Here is a 16026-nt window from a genome sequence, read left to right on the forward strand (position 1 = left end):
CGAAATAATGTAACTCACATGTAAGTTAAGTTACAAAGGATTCGCAGAGAACTGTCTCTACTTGAAAAATGTTAAAAAATTGTAACTGGAGTCACAAACGAATTTAACGTATGAGAAACGGAAAATTGAAAAAAAAGACACTAAACGACGACCCGTTTTTATTTCGTTTCTATGCAACATTTCCGTTAAGTCTTTTATTTTTTGATGATAACTTCACGTCTCACGCTACAATTATAAATGGTGAAGTGGTATGAATTCTTAAACGCAAACTTATGATATATCGTTGATTTAAATATTTAAAATACTCGAAATAGTTCTTAAAGCCTAAAAAAGAATTCTGTAATGCATCTACAAACATACCGAACGTCTGCACCAAATTGGATAATTATTTTTGTTTTGTGTTTGTCGTCTTAAGGCTGTGTGGTGACGGTAGTAAGAATATAGCCACCCCCTCTCTTCCCATGAGTGTCGTAAGAAGCGACTAAGGGATTACACAGTTCCATTACCACCTTGCAACTTAAAAAGCCGACCGGTGGCAGGATAACCACTCAACTGCTGGCTTTGAAATATACAGGCCGAAGACGAGCAGCAGCGTCTTCAGTGTGACAAAGCTAGCCCCGCGGTTACCAGCTCGCCTGCCCAGCGTGGTGACTATGGGCAACACACATGTGTTCACGCCAGTTTTGGCGCTAATTTGTGGAGGCCTATGTCCAGCAGTGGACTGTATTAGGCTGAAGTGATGATTGTCATCTTATTTCGGTCGATAAGCTAGTCTTAAAAACTTTTCTTAAGCAAAAGCCTTATTGTAGGCATTGTTAATTTCTAACCAATAATTTAAGCGTAGCAGTACTTTGGTAGTTACTGCAGTGATATATCAAGCCGTATTTTTTGCTGAAGTGGCGTCTTCACTATTTCACATTAATATTATAATTAAAATTAAATAAAAGTAACGATAATGTACTGTGAAATGTCGTACTGTGAAAGAGTGAAGTGAAGAACGTTAAGTAGAGTATTTTTAATGGAGTTAATTATCTTTGGGTACAGCTTTCAAAAATCGAATAAAATAAAAGTTATTTTACAGACTAAAATGGGTACTGGTATCTCTTGGTATATTTTCGGTTTTTATGCAATTAAATAATTATACAACTAGGTCGGCAAACAAGCGTACGGCCCACCTGATGGCAAGCGATTACCGTAGCTTAGACGCCTGATACACCATAAGCGTCACAAGCGCGTTGCTGACCTCTGATCCTCCCCAGGAGCTCTGGTCACCCTACTCACCACAGGAACACGACGCTGCTCAAAAGCTGTATTATTTAGCTGTGATATTCTGTAAGGATATTTATTTCCTGCTGTCGCCTCCCTATCTCAGTGAAATGCTGTATTCAAAAACTTTTTAAGTATATACATTAACCCTATTTTACATACTCAAGAGAACTTTAAAAGTACGATGATACTTTTAAAATAATTTCAGAATTAAATATATTAATTTTCTCACGACTTCATAATTGTCTGCAAGTGTAATTACTATAAAATTTTATGTCACAATTTTCTCTAAAGAAATTACGTAAAATTTATTTGAGAGTCACATGATATATTAAAAAAGGTTCACGTAATTTACGAAAAAAAAATTAAAATGTATGAAGAATATTAAAAGATTTTAACCTAATTAAATAATTGCCTCTAATGACGCAATGGTGCTTGTACTGCTGTAATTGTATAATTGGACCTGCTATTTCTCATTACTTTTACAATATTCTTTTTTTTTTTGTATCGTTGAAAAATGGTCAATTGTGAGTCGGATTTCGCTTGGATGGTTTTTGAAAGCGTGGTTATGGCAGTAAAGAATATAGACACCTCTCTACCCGTGGTATTATTGTCGTAAGCGACTGGAACTTTGGAACCTAAAAAGACCGATGGTGGTATAACCATCCAACTGCTGGCGTTGAAATACACACGCCGAAGACGGGCAGCAGCGTCTTCGGTGCGACAAAGCCAGCCATGCGGTTACCAACACACCTACCCAGCGTGGTATGGGCGAAACACATGAGTCCACGCTATTTTTGGCGTGAACTTGTAGAGGCCTATGTCCAGCAGTAGACTGCGATAGGCTAAAGTGAGCGTGTGTGTGGTTTTTCAGTGTGTTAAATTCTTAAGAAACATAATAAAAATAAAAAATAATAATAAAATAAAATCTACCCTTACTATATTTTGATTCAGCCTGTAACCCCCACTGCTGGGCTTCTTTCTCCATGTAGGAGAACGATTGGAGCTTAATCCTCTACGTTCTTTTACTACGAGTTATCGGATGTAGGTATGAGTAAGAATCACCTCAGGTGTATATGCTAACAATCAGGACCGACGGCTTAACGTGCTCTCCGAGGCAAAAAGCGCTGGAAGAGCTGGAGACATCCACAAGACGTGCAAACCGGAAAGAAACATTTGTAAACGTACAAATATCCATCCATGAGCGAATCATACTCACGTGCAAACATTACAACTATTACAACTATTACACTAACTTTATAGTTGTATGTTCTCTCCTATTTACTTCTATACTACTCCATTTGTGACAGACAAATTTACTGATAGAGATTGTAGCTGAGATTCGATATCCTTTTACTACGGAACCCTAAAAATACACTTACACACTTAAATGATAAAAGCAGCGAGTTAATCTAGGACGATTTTATATGAAGAAGTATCAGCAATTAAATAACATAAAAAATTTAACCACACACACATACGCGCAGTCGCACACACATGCACACAAGTAGATACATATTAATATTGATACTATTAAAATATAAACAAATAAAAAACGTATCTACACTAACAAATAACAGTGTAGGAAACTTAACAAAACTTGACTTAAATAAAAAACTTACTATATGTCTGGCGTGAACTTGGACAGGCCTATGTCCAGCAGTAGACTACTATAGGCTGAACTGACTTACTATACACGAAAAATTAGGTAAATTAAACACTGAAAAACACACCAACCGCTATCCACCGTCTAGAGTGTCCGATAAAACTTGCATTCAAGCTATTTTTTTAATAAAGCAGTCTTGTTAAACCACTTGGACGCTTTACATAACTCACTCGTCACGCGATGTTTTCCAACTAAGCTGTGTGTTATCAGTGACAGTTTTAAAACGAACGCGCTTTGTGACACCGTGACGTGTGTGTTATTTAAATGCTAATTAGGGGACGCTGTGTAAAATATAATGTTTAGTTAAAACGTGTTTCGAGTTAGACTGTTTCGAACGAATCAGCTGTAGCGAATTTATCACGTACTAATCCTTTTCATTTCTTTTGTTTTGTAGATTTCAAAAAGTACGTTAGTGGTGGAGATGATTTTGAATCTGTCAGTTAAAATGGATACAAATAACATCGATTAGTCTGGTTGACATAACAACGTGTTAGGATGGCACTTAAATACAAGACTCACTTATCACTTTCGTTTATTAGCGAACCTAAATGGTTCTGTTTCGCAAATAATTTACATTAATAGAATATCACTTCAGGACACTGTTACTCACACTGTTGCCGGTAACGTTCTGATTTACATTTTACATTTCACCTCATTATAAATCATTTTCAAAAATCAAAAATATCAATGTTGCCATCAACAGCGTTGTATTCTTATTAATCAAATGAATAAATAATTATTCCTAAACAAATTATTATTGTCCGATTAACTCATATTACATTAAAAATTGATATTTAAATATAAAAAAGTCTACATATTATGATGAGTATGCTAACAAACGTCAGGTAGGTTTTGAAGACATATGATCAGCTTATGAATAAGAGTGCTAATATGATGAAAGTACCATTAGTAGTATAGTCATAGCATATTAAAATTTGTTGTATTTAAAAAGTTACTTTTTTTTATCTCTGAGGTAGGTCACAGTAGGAAATATTCTGCTTAAAATCTGGAGCAGTCCAACTGGTGAAGTATCTCGTCATTACAGTTAAATAATACTGCTTTCAAGCAGTGTTGTGTTCCTATGTGAGTAGGGTGACCTGAGCTCCTGGACCCCTCCGATCCCCATCGCTTGGCAAGGGTGTTGCAAGCGTCTATAGGCTACACATCAGGTGAGCCGTAAGCTTGTTTGTCGATTTAATTGTCACCGTCATCATTACAGTCCACTGCTGGAGTTCCTCCACAAGTTCGCGCCAAAAATGAAGTGAACTCATGTGTTTTGCCCATATTAACCACGCTGGGCAGGCGGGTTGGTGACCGCAGGGCTGGCTTTGTCGCGACGAAGACGCTGCTGCCCGTCTTCGACCTGTGTATTTCAAAGCCAGCAGCTGGATGGTTATACCGCCATCGGTCGGCTACATATATATATATATATATTACCAATTCCAAAAGAATTTCAGGATGAAAAAAAAAATCCCGGGACATTATTATTTTTAAGAAACAGCAGATAGCCAATGTACCTTACTCATTCCACGTTCAGTTTCTAATCGTAAAAAAAAAATTACAAACTGTTTTCACACATAGCAGAAGTTAGACTTCTGAAAAATAATTTCAATTTAATTCCATTCTCTCGCCGACTAAATCCTATACATTTATGTGTTAGTTTTTATATCATGACGAATTTTCGTTTTATCGAGTATCTAATCACAACAATTCTAAAGATTCACTTCAACAAACGGATAATTAAACATTGTAACATTTGTATGTATTTGTATATATTTGAATCATACATTACCACAAACAGCGACTTTCGCGTTTTACATTTGAATTTTTTGTTTGAACCTGATTTATTGCCTTGAACATAGTTCACGTTTAGCGTGAAAATTGTTTTCAGTTTTTTAGTTGACGTGTCGCAAAATATTGTGGCGTGTTAATTTTTAACCATGTCTGTATTCTAACACCTTATTAATTATTCAGTACTGGGTAACTTATATTATTTAGGAAAAAGATTGAAATACCCTGTCTAGTCAGGCACTATTTTAACAAGTAAAATTAAAGTAAAATTATTATTTGATTAAATTGTTTTATTATTATTTTTTTTCTACTTTTTCTCTAATTTTTTTTTTCAACTATAAAGGTTAAATTGAGTTAGAGCACAGCAGGAAATTTCCTGTTCAAAATCTGGAGCAGCCAGACTGGGGAAGTACCTCGACCTTACAGAAGATAACAGCTAAATAATACTGTTTTCAAGCAGTGTTGTGTCCCTGTTGGTGAGTAAGGTGATCGGAGCTCCTGGGGGGAGATTGAGGGTAGAGTCGGAAATGCGCTTGCGATGATTCTGGTGTTGCAGACATTTATAATCTAAGGTAATCGCTTACCATCAGGTGAGCCGTACGCTTGTGTGCCGACCTAGTTATATATAAAAAGATGGCAAACAAGCTTACTCTCCACTTGATGGTAAGCGTGTAGTCCATGGACGTCTGCAACGCCAGAAGTATTGGAAGCGCGTTGCCGATATTATTCCTGACTCTCCTTCGGAGCTAGGACACTTTTATAAAATTTAGAATCAGATTAAAGTACTTAAGTAAATGATAACTATGATCTACTCCTATATTACCTGGCTAGTACTACTATATTAACAGTTTGACTAGCCCGTTGGCGCAGTTTGTAGTTACCCTGCTTTCTGCTCGGAGGGTTGTGGGTTCGATTCCCACCCTGAGTCTGGGTGTAATATAAATATTTATTTATATATGTATTATTTTTAAGTACGTTTATCGAAAAAAAAATATGTAGCTATATACCAGTCGGCTGTTACCTACAACACAAGCATTAAGTTGCTTACTTTAGGAACAGACGACCGTGTATTGTGTAAATATAAAAAAAAAGTTTTAGACAAAATATTATCTAAACGCGTTTTATTACACAATCTTTTATAACATAGGCATCTGTAGACTGACGTCCACGAGCGCCGTTGGTGAAGTTGAATTTGATTAAACGTTTCAACTAGAAAATAAACTGGACAGGCGAGCTTAACATTGACAGCGTTCTCGTTACAAATTGTGTTACTAACTCTTGATTAGTTTTACATTGTAAAACATAATAATCGAATTTTATATCAGGCGAGTGGAACACGAGTAACTATTTTTAACTTAGTTTCTTACGATCTTTTTTATAATGACAAGAAGTACTTTTTAGTAAGTTTTGTTTTGTGTAAAGGCAATCATTTATTTATTTTATTTATTTAGTATGAACCACCAACAAAATAACATGTTTAAAAAAATTACAATCAGTTATATGCCAAGGTATTAAATATATACATATAATTCCTCTTAAAGGTAGCTACAGCACGATTAGACGATTAAGTCGTCTTCCTATTTAAAAGATTTTGAGCATACAAGAATTAAACAAAAAAATACATACAAAATAAGGAACTAAAAACATAACTATTACTATTATAAATTAATATAAGTGCTACATAGCTTTTGATTTGAGGAATCAAATGACTTTAATAGTTTAATCATGTCAATGCCATGAGCCCGAGCAATACCTGTAATTAATTTATTGAAAATGAATAGTCTTAGAAATCAGAAGTGAAAGAGAATTTTATTTAAAAAAAAAGAATAAGACACGGAGTAACCTTACAAGATTTATTCATTTACATCAACTAATTGTTTATCGACACAAGTACAAGTACGCGTCCTATTAGCACTAGAGAGTACGTCCGTCGCTGCCGCGAGCTCGAAGCAAAGAGAATGATGCTACCGCATGATGCGACGTGGCGCACGCGGCGTTATTGCCCCGCTCTCCACGTTCCGTCGCACGACGTCACTGAGTAGAGGAGCCGGGTCGTGGGAAAGTTTCTAACACGGCCTCTCCTGACAGCTGAACGTCCTCGTCAGCTTAATTCCCCTCGGCTTGGCTCTGCTCCTCAAATCACCGTCATCTAAAGCAAAAGAAATCTTTTGTTTGTTGTTTCATACTTTGTTGTCGTTGACAACCACCCGTTGTAAAATGATCACAAGTGTTCATTTCAAGCGATCAGATTAAAATAGGTAGCTACAACTCGTATTCACAAACTATAGGCACAATGTCGGGGCTAACAAACACCACAATATCAGGGTGAATAATTGCCACAATGTCGGGGCAAACTACAGCCACAATGTCGGGGCTAACAAACGCCACAATGTCGGGGCGAACAATTGCCACAATGTCGGGGCAAACTATAGCTACAATGTCGGGGCTAACAAACGCCACAATGTCGGGGCGAACAATTGCCACAATGTCGGGGCAAACTACAGCTATAATATTAATCCCTCTGCGAAGCGTCACACGCAGCTCACTCTTCTCTGCCCAGCACTGCAGCACAGGCCAAGCAATTCACCGCTCATCAGCGGGCTGTACGATGCGACGCTCAGCTGAGTATGTCACGCGCAGCAGTACTCAACGTAGCTCAGGCAGCCAGCACACAGTCTTCTCACCTCTGGCCATGCTATGTTACACGTGAAGTTGGTCGCCAGTGGTCACAGCTGTAACATTTAAAAAAAGGCAACAAACATCTAATCATACGTAGTCATGTTTAGGCTAAGCTCCAAGCCACATCTCATGTCGGTGGTAACAGTATGTAGCACTGTTTTATATTGTCCAGCAGTATCGCTCAACTTATTTTTTTTTTTATTGGTCCAATATCAGATATTACGTGTTGCAATATGATGCACAAAATATCACTTATTCACAAAATTCTGGACTCTAAAACAAGTGTCAATGTTTACTACAATTCGTATGGGAGTGACCAAACAGAGGACTCATATTTTTAAATAAAAGCATCAGTTACAGTTTCGTCAGATTAAGACATAACGCGTCTGAGTTAATTTTTCTTTTCAAAATGAGTGCAATGCTTTTATTACGAAAGTATTAACTCAAGAGGAATCTCAACAAAAGCTTCGTCTTTTGTTCGCTCGGTCATACCTGACCTTGACTTATGTTACGTTCAATACTATCTCAGTTGATTAAAAAAAACATTCCTAATGATTGATATTGGAACTCGGATTAGTTACCAAATCACTGTTTATCAAAAAAACTTTATTCAAATAACCTTCAAAATCACTATCGAATCGTCATTTTACCAATTAAAATTATAAAGTGATTATTATTTTTAAAAGTAAAGCTACCACCGATTCGGAAATCGTTACGGCGTTACACCTATTTTTCCACGTCTCTAGCATGACAACCAATCGTACCTAATAGCATCACGTTTACGTGGATTTAACGTACTACTATCGCTTGACGAACGAACAGGATTATTCGCTGAAGGCGCGCTCTTAGGTTTTACATATACCGACAGAAATTCGACCATATTATTTAACTGTAACCTAGCGTTCGTTGACACGGCTTTAATCTGAAATCAGAAATGCCTCCGATCACTGAAGCAGTGTTTAATTCACCTCACATGGCCACAACAATCGAAATTCAGTTTTAAAGTTCGTATACGTGCAGTTCAGCCATCCAGCCATGCATTAGCATTTAGCATCACCACGTAAGCAACCGCCTATGTGTCCCAGACATTCTCGATAGTCCCAGTTATTAATTTTCGAGCGCGATCTAGTTCTGCGCACCACAGGTAAGAATCATGAACACTGGGGTCGAAATTCGATATATAGTAATGCTTAGATCTTACTTGAATGAAAAACGTGTCAACAATCCTGTCCGTTGTCCCTGCGCTGTCGTCGCGAAGCGCCTCGGACGCTTGACCTGTCGCGTGCGACTCCGCATCGTCAACAGAGACCTCGTTGTTTCCTGGTGCGAAAGTTGAGATGCACGCCCCGGCGCTGGGATGCGGTATCGGACTTGATGTCAATGGCGCCGTAGTAGGCAGATTACTCTCTAGTGCATTTAACCACTCGAGTATTCGATTAAAAGGATCATCACGTCATACACTATCGCGACGGCCATACGAACTATCGCGGCGCCTATCCCTCGTACTTTCACAGGGAGATTTACTACGATTGTGACAGGAACGAGTTTGTCTATCCAAACGGTCGTTATTACCACTGCGTGAATTACCACGTCGTCTACAAGAATTTTGCTTTTTATACCGTTCTTCAGACGGAGTGTGTGACCCCGTAGACCCAGACTTACGATCAGACATTTCTAACTAAATAGCTGAATACCACACTTGACACAAATAACGTAACGAACAACACAAAGCTTTTTTTCCTAATAAAACAAAAAATATTACGCAATCACTATTGTTGATTTTAAACAAAATACTACACTCGACACACATATAACGAGCAACATGAGGTTATTTTTTTCTTATGAAAGAAGAAAAGAAATGTTACACAATCACTATTGTTGATTTATAACAATGGCGAACGGTCGAAACGCGCGTGTATCTATCCCACTTCTGATCTTAGAAATCAGAAGTGAAAGAGAATTTTATTTTAAAAAAAAGAATAAGACACGGAGTAACCTTACAAGATTTATTCATTTACATCAACTAATTGTTTATCGACACAAGTACAAGTACGCGTCCTATTAGCACTAGAGAGTACGTCCGTCGCTGCCGCGAGCTCGAAGCAAAGAGAATGATGCTACCGCATGATGCGACGTGGCGCACGCGGCGTTATTGCCCCGCTCTCCACGTTCCGTCGCACGACGTCACTGAGTAGAGGAGCCGGGTCGTGGGAAAGTTTCTAACAATAGTTTAATGTTGAAATTGTCGATTAAAAGGCGTTCGTGAACAGAGACTGAACTTGCGAATATGTTACAGCCACTGCTGCGACTGCACAAATTAATCATCAAAACCCAGAAAAAACAAGTTTTAAATTCTTTTATTACACTTAACTAATTCAATGACTTTAATATCATTTTTTAGTAATTATACTACCAATAATTATGTTTGCTTGCAAACGAAAAAAATACCGACATCAATTACATCGACAAGTAAAACAACGTAAGTAGACGAAAAGATAGTCGATTAAAACAAGAATCATTAAAATCGGTACACCCAGTGAAAAGTTATGTGTTATACAACTTGGTCGTTGGACGACATAACACGCACCACCTTCCGATTAAAAATAATTGTGTTTGCTCGCAAACGAAAAAACCGACTTCAATTACATCGACAAGTAATATAATGCAGGTAAACCAATAAATAGTCAAGCAAATACGCGTTATCAAAGATTACTCAAAAAGTCGTAATCAGATCTCGATGAAATTTAAATGTGACCACATGGTAAGCATCAGCGTTTTGATTAGCTTAAAAATCATCAAAATCGGTACTCCCAGTAAAAAATTTATGCGATATAATACAACGTAGGTCGACGAAAACGTCAAGTAAAAACGCATTATTAAATATAACTAGAAAAGTAGTTGTTAGATCTCAAATAAATTTAAACGGGACCAAATAACATGCACTACCTTTCGATTAAAAAAAAAATTCAAAATCGGTCCATCCAGTCAAAAGTTCTGAAGTAACATACATAAAAAAAAATACAATCGAATTAAGAACCTCCTCCTCTTTTGGAATTTATTTAAAAAGTTAATTCATATCATTGCGTTTTTTTTTCATCTGCAGACGTGGTAGCTAATATACCAAGTTGCCAATCGACACCGACCAATCAGCGATGTCGATAGTATTCAGCCATGTTCGTTTCGAATTGGTTTTCGGAACATGAAATCGAGTGTTGCAAGTTGCAATATTTGAACAAGATTTTGGCATCTCACGTCGAGATGTGCTATTGGTCTCGATGTTTAGTAATATTAATAGAATTGACTAGCCCGTTGGCGCAGTTTGTAGTGACCTTGCTTTCTGCTCTGGGGGTTGTAGGGTCGATTCCCACCCCGAGTCTGGTTGTAATATATATATATTTATTTATGTATTTATATGTGTAAAATTGGAGTGTCTGTTTGTAATATTAAAATAACCGCTTTTTACTAAATTCACATATGTATACACGGTACATATACCAAAATAACATTTTTTACAATTTTTGTCTGTCTGTCTGTTTGTTTGTTTCGGCTAATCTCTGAAACGATTATCACGGGCTTTAACTGCCAGATAGCTGATGTAATAAGCAGTAACTTAGGCTACTTTTATTTTAGAAATTTATTTATTTTATAAGTCTGTGAAATGAACAATAATGTTTTTGTTAAATTTCATGCGGACGAAGTAGCGGGAACAGCTAGTATATTTATATAGGTATTATTTCTATGTATATTTACCAGTAACAGTCGGCTGTTACTTATAACACAAACATTAAGTTGCTTACCTTAGGAACAGACGACCGTGTGTATGTTAATTTTTTATTTATTTATAACTGTACACCACCAAAATTCATAGGAATTTAAACAGTGCAGCCTAGACGATAAAGAATAGTATACGATACAATCGATACAGAGTCATCTAGCGGTAAACACGGGGACTAGGTTGAAATCCCGAATTTCTCATACAAAATGAAGTTAAAGTTTATGCCCGTTATTGCGAGACGATTAAACAAAACTCGTACTAGGCACTCTGACTGTTGTCGATCCCCGCTCACGACAGATACTTGTATTGGCCATATAGATGTTTGTCGTGGTCTGAGCGTTTGTGCTTGTGTATTGTGTGTGTTTCCGGACGCCCGACACAGGAGAAAATCCTACTGGGAGCTGTTGAGCGTGAAGCGTTCATTTAATATTTATTCACATATATTAGCTGTATATATAGCTCTAAGTTTCCACGTATTTCGGTTATAAGTGATAATTTGCATTTTAAGGGGTTATCATAATTGTGTTAGCACATAGTGTACTGATCTGGGTGCAACGTCATTATTATATAAGAACTGTTTAATTTCAAAAAACCTGGCCGGCAAATAAATAAGCGATTACCATAGCCTCTAGATGCCCGCAACACCAGAAGCATCGCAAGCGCGTTGCCGAGCTCTGGTCACCTTACTCACCACAGGAACGATTAAAATATTCAATTAAAATATAAAATTCACTCCCTCCAAAAGTATTTGCATTGCGACGGCACTTTTGCACATTTCTTTGACTTTGAACCGAATTCATGACTTGCAAATCGTGATTTATATTGGTTTTAGCTAAAAATTTATTTTCGGAAACGGTACTTTTTCTAATTTTATATGTTCTGATGCAGCATAAAAGCTGTCTCGGCATCGTCTGGGTTAATCTAGTATCATGACAATTGGATCCAATCTCCAATATTAAGAATGTCTTGAACAATGGAAGATATTTGAAAAATTCGTTGAGACAGGTTATTGAAGTGCCTACTTTACTCAAAGCATACCAAACGAACTTTATTGCCAAGATTCACTTCAATCAATTGATGTATTAGATGGCTATCTTTAAGATCGTGATAGACAGAGATTTGAAAATAGTGGTAAATGGACGGAGTGGCGAACATTAGGGGAGGCCTACGTCCAGCAGTAGACTTCTAAAGACTGATGGATGTACTAAAAATATAGATCATAGTTTTAAAACTATTGTTACATCGGTCAAATCTTTTATTAAGACTATTACAGTGGTAGGAGACCCAAGTTATATTCGATTTATGTTTGATTGGCAATCAGTATTCAAAACTCAAGGCAGATAATTTCGCCCGAACGCCAAGCCATAATTCTAGTTGATTTATTATCGTCTCAAGTTAAGTAAAACACAATTAACTGACCACATTAGCAACACTTCGAACAAAACGTAATGCTAGAAAAAAAATCTTTATCCGAAAACAAAAGCTGGCTTAACGTCTGTTTGGAAAGCGATTGAGCCGTATCGCGGCTCTGCACCCGTTTGATAACGACACTGAAAAACTTGGCCACCTCGCTTCGGTATTAAATTTAAACTTCTATCAGACTTTCGTTCAGGTTAAACCAATTTATGGTAGTTCTCGAATTTCGACTTTACGGTGTTTTTGGTTTATTTGATTGGGTTAAGGTTTTACTATTGGTAATGCATGCTCTGTTTTTGTACATTATTCGTGACAATTAATATTAATAATGTAACTAAGTAAAAAGATATGGGCCTCACAATTGATGGTCTCCAGTGGTTACAATCTTGTGTAGCTGATTCGTCAATACACAATATAAAACCAAAGCCCAGTCAATGATAAATATGTTTATGGCCCTATACAAAGGTTTGTTATGCGGGTATTGAACCAACAACTGTCAGTGTAAAATCCAGTTGATGACACCACTGCGCCAACAGATCTTCGATTCTCGGAAAATAAAAATCAATTTAACTGCGCTAAGTCTTGTGAATTTTTGGTTTCAGTTTTAAGTTTCGTACCATTGACGATTGTGCAATTAAAACCTTGATGAAATAATACAGAGTTGGTCGAGTAGTAACTTTATAAGGGATTTTTTTGAAATGGCTTTAATATACTGGACCGACGATCTAAGTAAGATTGCTGGTGGGGACGGGATGAAGATTGCAGAAAACCGGGATGTCTGGCGGGAACTTGGGGAGGCCTATATCCAGCAGTGGACTGCAATTGGCTGAAATGATGATGATAATGATAAAACGTAATAATACAATACTTAATTTATAAAAAAAAAAAAACTAAAAAAGCACACTTTTATAAATAAACTAAACTAAAAAAGAATAATTTTATCAAATTTTTATTGTAGTAAATGAAATCTGAACGTTTGAAGTGGTCAAAATAAAGATAAAAGGTGTCGGTTACAAACATAGAAACATACAGGTGAAGCTAATAAAAAACATGTAAAAATAACCAAGTAATACAGAGAGAGGTCTATATCCAGCAGTGGACTACGATTTACTGTACTAAAAATTCAATATTTCTATTAAGATTGTTACATTAATTTACATATAAAAAAACTCGGAAAAAATAAAATTATAGAATATATTAAAGTTAATGGTTTTTATCATGCAGTAAAATTATATTTATCTGCACTAATGTTATAAAGCTGAAGAGATTGTTTGTAAGTTTGTTTTTTCGTTGACGTTCAAACAGAACGCGCTAATTTAAGGGACTGGTACTAGTTTGAATAATTTTTTTGGTATTGGATAGCCTATAGTCTTCCCCAGAAAATAGGCTATAAATAGAAGAAAATAGGCTATATAATAACGTGAGTGTAATCGCGGGGAACAGTATTGTAGTAAAAATTTCACGTGGTAACCGTACAAAAGTGAAATTTTTAATTAAAATTATATTTCGATGATAAAATTATTTCAAATTTAAGCTCGACGGAAAAAGTTAATTTCTTAAACGAATCATCATAAATAGAAACACCACTTCACGATAATAAATACGAAAATTTTTCTAATTAACTAATTGACTATTATATTGAGATTAAACAACTTCACAATTAATTACATCTCGCCTCGGTTCTGAAGTTGGACGTTATAAAAAGAATAAAAAAAAAAAGAATTTTTAATTATATTCTTTAAGCTTTCACATTTTAAATATTACGTTAAACGTTATTATACAGTATAAGTTACAGATTTATCAACTGCTAGAATTGGTTTTTTTGTACTCCGCTTTTGTGAGTCACAGCTGTATGTTTCCATCCATCAGCCTTTAGGAGTCCACTGCTCGTAAGCCTCCTCTAATATTCGCCACTCCGTCCGGTCCTGTGCCCTCTGAATCAAGCGGCTTTTCGCTATTTTCTTTAGGTCATCAGTTCACTCAGTTGCAGGGCGGCCTGTGCTTCTTTTGCCGAGATGTGGTCGCCATTCGAAAACCTTTCTTGCCCATCGGTGGTCGGTTCTTCTAACAATATGGTCTGCCCATTGCCACTATAGCTTGCAGATTTTGAGAGCTATGTCGGCGACCTTCGTTTATCTGCGGATATGTAGCTGTATGTTTAATAGCCTATAATCTTCTGTGATAAATAGAGTTTCACATACTAATAGTGATTATATATACTATTTCTAGGTAGTGGGTTCGTTATACTTTTTATCACAAACATATCAGTCAGCAGTTATCTGAACACGTTCAACAATTTAATTTGTGTTTAAAAAATGTCAATAAATTTTAATTAACTAAAAACAATTAATAAAATAGAGGTCTTGGAGTGGAGACCGCGTCTTGGTAAACGCAGTGTGGGACGTCCTTCGGCCCGTTGAACCGACGATCTGCGTAAGATTGCCGGTGTAGGCTGGATGAGGATTGCGGAAAACCGGGATGTCTGGCACGAACTTGGGGAGGCCTATGTCCAGCAGTGGACTGCAATAGGCTGAACTGACTGGCTGACTGATTGAATTAATAAAAACAACAACTTAAAAGTGTTTGGTAAAGTATAACATATATTTGACTTTACGCTATTTTTAGCACAATATTTTCTTTTAGGATTTAGCCTTGACTAGACAGAAATAGCATTCCCAAAGTCAGCGTCTTCAACTTTAAAGTTCGTGTTTACAATGTTCTTAGCGTGAGATATGTAATTACGCTCTCAGGGGATGCTAGCTTTTATTGCTCTTTTTAAGGGGTTTAATATTTTTTACAATTTTATAAGCAGATATGTCTTATTGTGTGTAAATTGGTCGCGTTTGATGATTTACCGATGAAAATTGCGAACATTAAAACTCATTAAAAAATTGTACATATTTTGAATCGATTTCTGTTATACACATATAGTCTGCTGACACGTTAAGGCTATCGGATGCAAATTCAACATTTATCTTTAAGAAATAAGAGAATTGATAACGAAGTAATAAGGAGTAACTGTGAAGTTTCTTGCCGGGTCTTCTCTGCAGAATCTATACTCCGAATCGGTCGTAGCTCCACTTTTAATGATAGTTAAAATTTTAATTCGTATGATGACGATTCGAAGGCATTCAGCTTATTTGAATAAATATATTTTGATGATTATCGATGATGATTGTTACAATGTTTAAATTTGTTTAAAATTGCTTCAAAGAGGGGTGCCGTAAGGGGGTCGCCTCTTTTATAACATTAGTGCAGATAAATATAATTTTACTGTATAATAAAAATCATTAGCTGTAATATATTCTATAACTTGATTTTTTCCGAGTTTTTTTTTATTTGTAAATTAATGTAGCACTCTTAATGGAAATATTGAATTTGTAGTATAGTAAATCGTAGTCCACTGCTGGATAGTACTGCTGCTAGTCCTCCC

The sequence above is a fragment of the Melitaea cinxia genome, chromosome 2, assembly GCF_905220565.1.
Source record: "Melitaea cinxia chromosome 2, ilMelCinx1.1, whole genome shotgun sequence".
Classification (NCBI taxonomy): domain Eukaryota; kingdom Metazoa; phylum Arthropoda; class Insecta; order Lepidoptera; family Nymphalidae; genus Melitaea; species Melitaea cinxia.